The sequence below is a fragment of the Mus caroli genome, unplaced genomic scaffold (genome assembly GCF_978045245.1).
Source record: "Mus caroli unplaced genomic scaffold, Mus_caroli_1 scaffold_5, whole genome shotgun sequence".
Lineage (NCBI taxonomy): Eukaryota > Metazoa > Chordata > Mammalia > Rodentia > Muridae > Mus > Mus caroli.
In genome coordinates this window covers 102,232,823-102,243,810 of record NW_028227260.1, presented here as the reverse complement: position 1 = coordinate 102,243,810, position 10,988 = coordinate 102,232,823, and the positions used below count along the sequence as shown (strand labels likewise).

At 40.3% G+C, this 10,988-nt stretch overlaps 1 pseudogene; it reads left to right on the top strand.

Annotated features, from left to right (window-relative positions):
* Positions 1 to 359: 359 nt before the first annotated feature.
* On the top strand, positions 360 to 1,361 carry LOC110286871 (prohibitin 1 pseudogene; annotated as a pseudogene).
* Positions 1,362 to 10,988: the final 9,627 nt, after the last annotated feature.

The window sequence follows — 10,988 nt, the reverse complement described above, 5'->3', positions numbered from 1 at the left end:
GGGGGGTAAAAGAGCATCCTCTCAGCTGCCACAACTTAGAGCAGTGAGTGCATTTGGTTGTTAATTTTGTCTGGAAGTAATGTGGTAATATATAGAAAACAATGGGGAATTTCCAAGATTTATTTGAATAAGTGTTCCTATAGAAGAACAAGTAGGAAGAGAAGGAGGAAGGACAATGGTGACAAAGATGAGAAGGAAGATATCTATATTGTCATCAAAGAGTGTTCTTAGCAGAGAATTGTGTTAATAATTAATTGGACACGATGGTCTGTTTTGTGGCTATCATTCAGAATTTTTCTCCCAGGTTCTTTTATCATCACCTAATGAATTTGAGAAATAAAGATACAGAAACAGGCTGAGGAATTCATGTGGAGGTCAGAGTGAAAGCAGGTGTGAGTGGAAGCCACAGAAGGAGTCATGGCTGCCAAAGTGTTTGAGTCCATTGGAAAGTTCGGCCTGGCGTTGGCAGTTGCAGGAGGCGTGGTGAACTCTGCTTTGTATAATGTGGATGCTGGACACAGAGCTGTCATCTTTGACCGATTCCGTGGCGTACAGGACATTGTGGTCGGGGAAGGGACTCATTTCCTCATCCCTTGGGTACAGAAACCAATTATCTTTGACTGCCGCTCTCGACCACGGAACGTGCCGGTCATCACTGGTAGCAAAGACTTGCAGAACGTCAATATCACACTGCGCATCCTCTTCCGGCTGGTGGCCAGCCAGCTTCCTCGTATCTACACCAGCATTGGCGAGGATTATGATGAGCGGGTCCTGCCTTCTATCACCACAGAGATCCTCAAGTCGGTGGTGGCTCGATTCGATGCTGGAGAATTGATCACCCAGCGAGAGCTGGTCTCCAGGCAGGTGAGCGATGACCTCACAGAGCGAGCGGCAACATTTGGGCTCATCCTGGATGACGTGTCCCTGACACATCTGACCTTCGGGAAGGAGTTCACAGAGGCAGTAGAAGCCAAACAGGTGGCTCAGCAGGAAGCAGAGAGAGCCAGATTTGTGGTGGAAAAGGCTGAGCAGCAGAAGAAGGCAGCCATCATCTCTGCTGAGGGTGACTCCAAGGCCGCTGAGCTGATCGCCAACTCGCTGGCCACGGCAGGCGATGGCCTGATTGAGCTGCGGAAGCTGGAGGCCGCCGAGGACATTGCGTACGTACCAGCTCTCCCGCTCTCGGAATATCACCTACCTGCCAGCGGGGCAGTCCGTGCTCCTCCAGCTTCCCCAGTGAGGCCACCCGGGCCACGGCCTCCATCATGCTGAATGACGCCTTCCTTCTGCCCCACCCCAGAAATCACTGTGAAATTTAATGATTGGCTTAAAGTGAAGGAAATAAAGGTAAAATCACTTCAGCTCTCTAATTATCAAAAAAAAAAAAAATACAGAAACAGTGATGGATATTACAAATGGGCTCAGTGACATAAACTGCCACTCACCAAAGTCAACTTTATACCATGGTCAATTCTAGGTATCATTTCTGTCATTAGTACAAATCAATGCTAAATAATTTGTCAAGGTTGTCAATAAGTTACCTGGTGATAAGTTGATTACCTTAATTTGGATATGCACCATAGACAGACTAATGCTTTGTTCTTACTGAAATAGACAAGTTGCTTTGTATTTCTCTTTGTTCAATACAATGATTCTGGCAATTCTAGCATCATTGCAATTAATAAAATACTTTCATGCTTGTTTCAGTTATATTGAACTAAAGGAATTTTGAGTACATGTAGGATAAATGAATTCTTAATGGCATCAATCTAATAACTTTTCAGTGTGAACTCTTCATTACTAAGGCTTTGTGATATATAAAATATATTGTTCTTGCATGATTCTGATCCCATATCACAGATATAGTGCTAGGAGTAGACAGTGACCCAAGTTGGGTCAAACATTCTGTTTTCCAGAAAGCAATCTCTGTCAAACCTAAAACTGTAACATATATTCAAATGGCCCTCTCATATCCTGAAGATGCTCAAATATTGATAGTTTTAGAAAAATAAAACAGCTAAAGTGTAAAAGATGTAATAGAGACACAAAAGGCAACTTTTGGGGAATAAAAATAAGAAGCAAAAGACAAAAATTCTGATAGTATTTCAATTTCAGGATTTAGTCCTTTATTCTGGAGCTCTTGAGATATTTTATTTCCTATATTTGTTCTTTTTATCGCTGTGACAAAACACCAAGACCAAAGACATTTATAATAGGAAGTGTTTAATTCAGCTTACAGTTTCAGAGGGTTAGAGAGTCCATGACAGCAGGGTAGAAGCATTGCAGCAAGAACAGCAAGATGAGAGTTCACATCTCTGCTGAGGGCCATGCAGAAGGAATGACAAAAGGCTTTAGAACTCATGGAATGTAGCCCATGGGTTACCACAGACACAAGGGTGGGCCTTGGTCTGGCATGGCCCCGAGAACTACATGTATCTAGTACATCATGCTATTGTGGAGTTCTGTTCTACTTGCTGCACAGATGTCCCTTTTAATCTAGGAATTCTATGGGAACTTTAGTGGGGCTTCCAGTCCCTCACTGGACAGTATCTCTGGCACTCCCAATACTAATGCTTGATCTCTTTCAGGTATTGCTGCTGGAGCAGACTAATCAATGAATTACCAACCTAGAGAAGAACTTAGAGATGTAGATTGTCAGCAGCCAACACCACCCTTAGAAAGCATTTGGAAAAATAAAATTGTTGGTGAAGCTAGGCTGAGATGTTTTTACTACTGGTTCTGATGTAAAAAAAATCATTTATTTACATTTCAATGTTATCCCTTTTCCCAGTTTCCAGTCTGCAAACTCCCTATCCCATCCCCCCTTACCCTGATTCTATGAGGGTGCTCCCCCACCCACCTACCCACATCCACCTACCTACTCCTGCCTCACTGCCCTAGCATTCCTCTACACTGGGGCATCTAGCCTTCATAGGACCAAGGGTCTCCTCTCCCATTGAAGCCAGATCAGACTCCTTCAGCTCTCTCAGTCCTTCCCTTAACTCCTCCATTGGGGTCCCTGTCCTCAGACTGATGTTTGGCTGTGAACTTCAGCATTTGTATTGGTCAGAATCTGACAGAGCTTCTCAGGAGAAAGCTATATCAGGCTTCTGTCAGCAGGCAATTCTTGGCATCTGCAATAGTGTCTGGGTTTGGTGACTGTATGTGGGATGGATGCACAGGTAGGGCAGTCTCTCAATGTCCTTTCCTCCAGTCTCTGCGCCACTCTTTGTCTCTGCATTTCCTTTACACAGGGTTAAAATTTTGGACATGGGTGGGTGGCCCCATCCCTCAACCAGGGGGCTATGCCTAACCTCTGGATATAGTCTTAATACGTTCTCCCTTCCCTTTATGGTGTATTTCAGCTAATGCCATCCCTAAGGGGTTCTGGGAGGCACTTGTTTTCCTAGCATCTGGGACTTTTTGGTTGCTACCCCGTTCCCCATCTCCCATTGCTCTACACTTCTGTTCAATTTCCTAACCCTCTGCACATCTCCCCCCTCTCCTCCCATACCTGATTCTGCCCCTCTTTTTCTCCTCCTCCTCCTCCTCTTCTCTTCCTCCCAAGTCCTTCCCACCCTCTACTTCCCTGGACTATTTTATTCCCTTTTATAAGTAGGACTGACTTTGGTCTTCCTTCCTCTTGAGTTTCATGTGGTCCATGAGTTGTATCGTGGGTATTCCATGCTCTTTGCCTAATAACCATTTATCAGTGAGTACATGCCATGTGTGTTCTTATTAGTTAAGCTTTGGGCCATTTATGGGCAGGGAACAAGAACAATGGCAGTGCTGGCTGCCTTGACTCATGCTGAGACTGAACTGCTGATAATTGACTTTTTTATACCCATTTTTACCTCAGCTTCCTGATAAGATTTATTAAGAATTGCTGATGAGTAGATATGCATTTTGAGAATTTACAGCAGATATAGCTGATAAAAGTTTAGATTTGTAATTCTTATAAGATTTTTACAAGATTACTTTTAAAGATAAATAATAAAATAATTGCTTCTTTCTTTGTAACCACAAATTGCTGCCTGCCAGTAAGAGAAACTAGCTGAGAAAATTATCTTGCATGCTTATACTTTGTTAATCTATAACAAGTTGCTTAGTTATGAATGTACATTTTTTTTGAGAATAATTTGCTTTCTTTACCTGTACTACATAAGGTTATTTCTTGTAAAGGTTTTGGAAAACACATTCTTTGTTCATAATCATTTGCCAGAAGAAAACTAAAACATAATCACATTGTAACTGTATACTCCTTGAAAGATTTTGCTGGGATAAATAAGCTATGGAATTAATAATAAATGATGATGTGGCTGGACCATTGTCTCTCCCATCCATCAACTATGTGTGTATGTGTAAAGTTGTGTGAATAGGGGTTGGAACATTGTCTCTCCCATCCATCGACTATGTGTTTATGTGTAAAGTTTGTGTGACTGGAGACTGGAGCATTGTCTCTCCCATCCATTAACTATGTGTGTGTGTATAAAGTCTGTGTGAATGGGGGTTGGAACATTGTTCTTTCCATCCACGGATTGTGTGTATGTATGTATGTATGTATGTGTGTATTTATGTATGTATGTATGTATGTATGTATATATGTCTGTCTGTAGGATCTTTATGCATGTATGTTCGTGTATATGTATATATGCATGTATATTTGATGTATGAACTTATTGGACTCTGCCTTTAGTTCATCCATTCAGTGTGTGTGTGTGTGTGTGCTCGTGTATACATGTGAGTTTTCTCTCTTTCATTCTCTTTCTTGGCAGCCCCCAAAAGTTAAAAGAGTTCATAGCTTCTCTGCTGGCCACAGCTGGAGTGCCATCTCCAGTAAATTAAGCTTTGTTCCCTCAGAAAAAAATTTTTCTGAGTAACTTCTCTAATTGCTGGCTGCCTTTGGCCACAGCCCCTATAGATAACTGGATCCAATCTGTCAGAATTCTAAGTGCTGACCCCCAAATGGTTGCCTGCCTCAGTTTACTCACCACATGGATGCCAAAGCCAGTTGCTGGCACATCTCAAGCAAGTCAGCAGCAAAAAGAAGGCACACTAGGGATGGCTTGAGCCTTTGGAAACATCAAATATGACCCCCAGTGACTCATCTCCTCCAATTGGGCCATACCTCCTAATCCTTTCCAAACAGTGCTAGTAACATAGGGTCAAGTATTCAAACATATTATTCAAACTATCACATTTGCTATTTCTTTTTGATTTTGTTTTGCTTTGTTACACAAGGTTTAGACTTAGATGAAAGCTTTGTAAAAGCAAGCTCTTTACCATTTAGTTATATCCCCTGTTCATTTTTTCTTGTTTTAAAACAATGTTTTATTTTTATGATGCAAAGTCTAAATAAGTTGCCCAGGATGATATTGAACATCAGTTACCACCATCCATATGGCGATACACAACTGTCTGAATCTCTAGTTTCAGTGGCTTCAATAATCTCTTCGGTCCTTTAAAGATACAGGTATGCACATAGTGTACAAACATACAGATAAAACACTTATACTAAGAAATAAAAATAAATAGCTCATAAAATTAAAACAATATATATATGATTCTCTTGTCTCACTCTCCAGAGCAGCTGAGATTACAGGCCTTTCTAGAATTTTTAAAAATAAATTTTAGTCCTTTGTTTAAATAAGATAAATATTTAGTTTGATAAATGTCTTCAGAAATGTCACCTGTAGTTTCCAAAGAAGAGTAACAAAGGTCTTATTGTTACATTATGGCAACATTTTGCTATGGCATTAATATTTTATGTCTGTATGCTTATCACCTATCTCTTTACTATTTGATCCTCCATAATAAAAGTCATGGCATTCATATCTGCTTCGTATGGTTTATGCCATATAGAAGAAAGAGGTAATTCTAAAATGTTTGCAACAGTAATTGGAAAACAACCGTTCTTTCACAGTACAGACTATGAGAATTCAGTCCTAATATATAATTAGGTGTTTGTCAAGAAAAAAGATAACTTGTTAACTTATTAAATGAAAGACACTGTTTTATATTATCTTTTTGAAGTTTCTTTAGTCACATAGTCATTTTATTTTGTTTCATTTTTAATAACTTATTTTATTCACTTTGCATCCCAATTTGGACCCCCTTCCTCCTCTCCTCCCAGTTCCACATTACAGATCCCTTCCTCCATTGCCCCCTCCCCTTCTCCTCCGTGAAGGGGAGCCCCACCTTGTGTACTACCCCACTCTGTTGCATCTAATTTTTATTATATTATATTATATTTTTACTTATTTATTTATTTTTACATGCCAATCTCAATTTTCCCCTTTTCCTTGCCTTCCAGCCTCTGTCCCCACCCCACCCCTTTCATCCTCCCATCCAGTGGATATCAACCAGTCATGGCATATCAAGTTACAGTAAGACTAGGCACTTTCTCGCCTATAAACGCCAGGGCCAAAAAATAAATATATAAATGGGAATGGGTGGGTAGGGAAATGGGGGAGAGGGGGTAGGGTATGGGGGACTTTTGGGATAGCATTGGAAATGTAATTGAGGAAAATACGTAATAAAATATATTAAAAAAATAAAATAAAATGTACTCTCAAAAAAAAAAAGCTAGACTAAGCAACCCAGTAGGAGTAAAGAATACCAAAGGCAGGCAACAGAGTCAAAGACAGCCTCTGCTCCCACCGTTAGGAGCCCCACAGGACGACCAAGCTACACAACTGTAACATATGCACAGAGGGCCTAAGTCAGTCTCATGCAGGCTTCCTGGTTGGAGATTCAGTCTCTTTGAGCCACTATGCATCCAAGATGGTTGTATCTGTGGGGTTTTATTGTGGTGTCCTTGACCCCACTGACTCCTGCAATCTTTCCTCTTCCATAGTATTCTCCAAGCTCCTAATGTTTTGCTGTGGATCTCTTCATTTGTTCACAGCAGTTGCTGGATGAAGCCTCTCTGATGACAACTGAGCTAGGTACTAATCTCTGAGTATAACAGAATATCATTGGAAATCATTTCATTCACTTTTTATTGGTACCAGATGTGTTTGGGCCTACCTCATCTCTGAGCTATCCAGCCTCTGACTCCTGGACCTCTAGACAGTATCGGGGTGGGCTCCCTCTATGGCATGGGTCTCAGGCTGGACCAGTCACTGATTGGCCACTCTTACACTTTATGTGCCACTTTTACCTCATCACATCTTTCAAGCAAGACAAATCGTGGGTCTAAGGTTTTGTGGCTAGATTGTTGTTCTAATCCCTCCACTGGAAGTCTTCCCTGGTTTGAGGATGTTCAGGCCCATTGATAGAGTCACCTTCATATATTCCTGGGAGTTTCCATTGCACTATATTGTGGTGGCAGAAGCAAGTAGTATTTGCTGAAGAAGGTGGAAGCAGAAGTTCAAGTTCAGACTTTTAGACTTTCTATTAAGTTGAGTACCCTGATGTTTGACTTCTGTAGATGCTAGGAAAAAGCAATGAGTATACAATGTATGTTCATATATGTATACAGTTTCCATTTCTCTTGGCTGTCATAATCATTTATAGCTGAAATTAATACAGGAGTAGAGGGTACTTGAATCAGTTATCATCAAACTTTTCAAAGAATTAAGAAAAAAATCATAAAAGGGAACACCTGAACATATCCTCCTAAGGTATGGACACAGCATCTTGACTTCTTCAGCCCAGATGTTTCACACCCAAGCAAGATAGTAAATGATCTTTAATACTTTGTGGACCATAATCTAACCCCTCAGAGAATCCCTACTGACTCATCTCAGTGCTCTTCTTATGAACACATTTGATCAGTCCTATGACCTCATTCATTGGAGGGTCATTTAAGCAAACTATTTCAGGAGCTTGCAGTTGTTTCTTTTTCAATAAGCAGCTCTATCTAACTGATGAATTCGTGATTAAATAGTCAAGTTTGACCAACATTACCAGGCATACTTTTTCATTTCAGATTTTTCACATTTGACTTTTTCTGTGTATTTTAATGAATAAAAGAAAAATGATCCAGATATTATCTCAAATAGAAAAGTTCATAGCTTGATACAAAACTTTTTAAGATCTGTTGCTACTGATACATACTTTAGTGTTACTGTATTTAATACTAAACATACTTATGTCATGTTTATGAAAATCAAAAGTCATCTAGTTCACAAAATCTCACACAAGATTTTTTTTAAATCTAGTAAGGAAAACATATTATTGAAGGCTTTATGCATGCAGGTATTCTATATTTTAAGTTATATTAAATAAAGATCTAGGCAGTATGTTGATAATTTCACAAGCCACCCTCCATAATGTTTTTCACTCTGAAGAATTTTCTTCATTGTACTATTCTTGAAAAGCACCAAATCTTCTGTCATTATTGAAATTAACCTTCAGAATCGGATATTCTTAAAATTGTAAATCAGATCATTTTTAATAGCATGTAGGAATAAGTATGCATTTTAATATTTACCTTTACCATGATGTGACTATGCTGGTTGTATATCTATACACAGTTCATTTGTTCAAAAAGTGTGTAAAAGGGAAGGAGCTGAGACAAAGTTTGGAGCCATTAGTCACTAAACTACAACTAAGAAATGTTTAGGTGTGAACTGGAGCAGGGGGATAAAAAGGAGTTAGCATAGAAAAGAACCTTAGTCTTGGAAATGGACAGGTAGAGAAAAACAGGAAGGAGGAAGATATTAAAAATAGCTTGCTGGGGACCAGCCCGGGAAGGAGGAAGATATTAAAAACAGCTTGCTGGGGACCAGCCCGGGAAGGAGGAAGATATTAAAAACAGCTTGCTGGGGACCAGCCCCATGCATGTGTACTGGTGGTTCTCTCTGGAAGGCAGCTGATTGGACAGAGCATTGCAGGGCCAGGAGGTAGTGCAAAACTTGGTTTTGTAATTGTTAAGTATGTTTAGTATTAATAATATTTATTGTCTTTAATTCTTAGTTATACTGGGGCCAAAAGTGATGTCTTTGGGTGAATTATCACCTTTTGCTTAACAGCAGGGTGTGTGTGTGGGTGGGGGTGTTAGGTAAAGGATTTATTTCTGGGGCTACCTTCTCTGGCCAGTTAGACAGAAGCCTCTCACCTGCTAGGCTGGTTAACTCTTCCTGAAACAGAGAGGATGGAAAGATAAGAATTAAGATCCTTTACAGGGAAAAGAAACTGTCCATGCAGGAGAGCTCCCAAAGAGACCAGTCCGCACAGGAGAGCACTGAGGTGGCAGAAGCGATATAGCTTCTGGGACAGGGTCCATTTTGGGCCTGAATCTTTGGGCAAAGGGCAGAGCTGAGACCCAGACCTCTGTGCTCTTTCCCCACCAGAGGAGAGGCAGCCTCCAGGGAGAGCTCTGTCCATGGGACCAGGTATGAACGCTATCTTGTATCCCAGGTCCCAAAGAGACCATTCTGCTCAGAGGAGCACCCAAAGAGACCAGTCCACACAGGAAAGCATGTGCAGGTGGCAGAAGCTATATAGCTTTTGGGACAGGGTTCCTATTAGGTTTTCATCTTCAGCCAGGAGGCAGAGCTGAGCTCAAGAACTCTGCTCACTTGCCTGCAGAGAGTACTCTGATAACTGAGACTCAGGAGGGTGTTGGACTCCCAGGAGTGCTGACAGAAGCTAACAAAATCACAGGAGGAACAAGCTCCAGCCAGAGACAGCTATAACAGCTAAGGCCAGAGATTACCAGATGGTGAAAGGCAAACTTAACTATCTTACTAACAGAAAACAAGACCCCTCAGCATCATCAGAACCCAGCACTCCCACCACAATGAGTCCTGGACACCCCAACACACCTAAAAAGCAAGATTCGGATTCCATATCTCATGAGGCTAGTACAGGATTTTAAGGAGGACATTAATAACTCACTTAAAGAAATACAGGAGAAAACTGCTAAACAGGTAGAATCCCTTAAAGAGGAAGCAAAAAAAAAAAAACCTCAAAACCTTACAGGAAAACACTGCCAAACAGGTAGAAACCTTAAAGAAGAAAGACAAAAATTCCTTAAAGAATTACAGGACAACATAAGCAAACCGGAGATGGAATTGAACAAAACAATCAAGGATCTAAAAATGGAAGTAGAAACAATAAAGAAAACCCAAAGGGAGACAACTCTGGAGATGGAAAACTTAGGAAAAAAATCAGGAACTATAGATGCAAACATCAACATCATAATACAAGAGATGGAAGAGAGAATCTCAAATGCAAAAGATTCCATAGAGAACAGGGACACAACATTCAAAGAAAATGCAAAATGCAAAAATATCCTGACTCAAAACATCCAGGAAATCCAGGACACAATGAGAAGACAAAACCTAAGGATAAGAGGTATAGATGAGAATGAAGATTTTCAACTTAAAGGGAAAGCAAATATCTTCAACAAAATTATAAAAGAAAACTTCTCTAACCTAAAGAAAGAGATGCCCATGAACATAGAAGAAGCCTATAGGACTCCAAGTAGACTGGACCAGAAAAGAAATTCCTCCCGACACATAATAATCAGAACAACAAATGTACTAAATAACAATAGAATATTAAAAGCAGATAGGGAAAAAGGTCAAGTAACATATAAAGGCAGACCCATTAGAATTACACCAGGCTTCACACCAGATGCTATGAAAGCCAGAAGATCCTGGACAGATGTTATACAGACCCTAAGAGAACACAAATGCCAGCCCAGGCTACTATATCCAGCAAAACTCTCAATTACCATAGATGGAGAAACCAAAGTATTCCATGACAAAGCCAAATTCACACAGTATCTTTCCATGAATCCAGCCCTTCAAAGGATAATAACGAGAAAACACCAACTCAAGGATGGAAATTATGCCCAGGAAAAAGCAAGAAAGTAATCCTTGAACAAACATAAAAGAAGACAGCACAAGAACAGAATGCCAACTCTAACAACAAAAATAACAGGAAGCAACAAGTACTTTTCCTTAATATCTCTTAATATCAATGGACTAAATTCCCCAATAAAAAGACATAGACTAACAGACTGGCTACATTAA